Source organism: Petaurus breviceps, unplaced genomic scaffold (genome assembly GCF_028583685.1).
Source record: "Petaurus breviceps papuanus isolate PSGF00001 unplaced genomic scaffold, PetGlider_PUasm1.0 188, whole genome shotgun sequence".
Classification (NCBI taxonomy): Eukaryota; Metazoa; Chordata; class Mammalia; order Diprotodontia; family Petauridae; genus Petaurus; species Petaurus breviceps.
In genome coordinates, this window is record NW_027185804.1 from 33,481,443 (window position 1) to 33,483,435 (window position 1,993).

Genomic DNA, 1,993 nt, shown 5'->3' on the forward strand with positions numbered 1-1,993 from the left:
CTCGCCGCCCCCCCCTTTTTTTTCTTTTCACCTAGTTTTGAAATTTCAGTCATTCTTGATTCCCCTGGTGGGTTCACCAGGTTATATAGCTTAGAGATGCCAAATCTTGTAATTTTTTCTCATTTTCTTAATTTAGGCATTTTATAATTTTTGTAAATATTTATTCATTTAGATTGTCAGTCTTATTGACATGTCATTGGGTGAAATGGTTTCTAGTAATTTCCTTTATTCATTGGTTTTTAATTTGTATTTTTCAGTTTTCATATTGGTAAATTGTTTTCCTCTTTAAAAAAAATTTAAATTAAAATAAAAAATTAAACTAAAATTAAAAATAATTTTAAAAAAATAATTAGCTAATGGTTTATCTACTTTATCCCCCCTTCCAAAAAACTCCCTCAACTCCGAGTTTTATTTATTAATTCAAAGATTTTTCAAGTTTGTTAATCTCTGATTTGGGGGATTTCTTTTTTGTTGTTTAATTAGGGGGGTTGTTAATTTGTTGCTTTTCAGTTGTTTTTTTTTTTCAAGCTGCAAATTTAATTCTTTTAATCTGCTCTTTCTCTTTTTTATTGATGAAAATATTTAGGGATATAAAATTTCCCCTACCGACTGCTTTGGCTAAATCCCTTGATTTCTTTCTCTATAACATCTTTTACATACATCACCTTCTCACCACTGATATCCCCATTGTTGGTCAGACCTTCATTACTTCTGTCCCTAGACCATTGCAATCGTCATCTATTTGTCCCTTGCCTCAACTCCACCTATTCCAGTCCATCCTCAACACGGCTACCAAAGTAATTTCCTGAAGTCTAGGTCTGACTGTCACCCTCCTCCCCACCTCCCTCCAGTTGGAGCAACACTATGGCTCCCTGTTACCTCCAGGATGAAATATGAAATCCCTCCCCCAGCATTTAAAGCTCCCCACAATCTGGCCCCTTCCTGATCCCACATTTTACTCTCTTCCACATGCACTATGACCCAATCACACGGTCTACACAGGACACGCCATCTCCCTTCTTAGTGACTTTGCACTGGTTGCTCTGTGTGCCTGAGAGTCTCTCTGACCTAAGCTCCAACTCTCTGCAGCCTTGGTTTTGTTAAAGGCCCAGCACAAGTGCACTTCCTGCCAGCCCTTTCAGCAGCGGCTGCAGTGCTCCAGAATGTCAGGGCCATCAAACCTACTTTCACTCAGCACATTCTGATCTGCATAGAATATCATCTGGACCATGTGTGCCTGAGCTTGTGCTGGTCTGATGGGCCAGTCAGATACACTTGCACCTTGACTCCGATGTAGTGATGTCATTTTGGTTTTCTTCTAGAACGAAGGATAACAACCCCATAAACTTCTCCAGGGCAGACAGTTTTCTTTGGTCTTTCCTTTGTATCCTCAGTCTTTAGCACAATGATTGGCACATAGTAGGCGCTTAATAATAAATGCTCCTTGATAAAGTGCTCTGAAGTTTTATAGACTCATCCTATTGAAGCCAGAAGGCACCCATTAGGCATTGGCAAGAAGAGACTCAATCAACATTTATCTGCAAGTATTCCTCCCTTTTTAGTAAAAAAAAAATTTTAATTTTAAAGAGAATGGTCAGGGGCAGCTAGGTGGTGCAGTGAATAGAGCACTGGCCCTGGAGTCAGGAGGACCTGAGCCACTTACTAGCCCTGTGACCTTGGGCAAGTCACTTAACCCAAATTGCCCTGCATTTTCCCCTCCAAAATAAAAAATAAAGAGAGTGGTCTGGGGTCACCAAAACATGTCCAGGCTCACACCTGCTACATAAGCCCCGAAGGGAGGGAATGGGGCTTCAATCCAGGTCTCTATCCAACAAACCACACCCCCTTCTCAGGAGAATTTTAGTGATCATTTATTGTGAAACTTTTAGATTGAGCTCCTGGAGAGCAGGGTTTCTCTTCCTCCCCTCCCCTCCCCTCCCCTCTCCTCCCCCCCCTCCCTCCCTCCCTCCCTCCCTCCCTCCCTCCCTTCCTT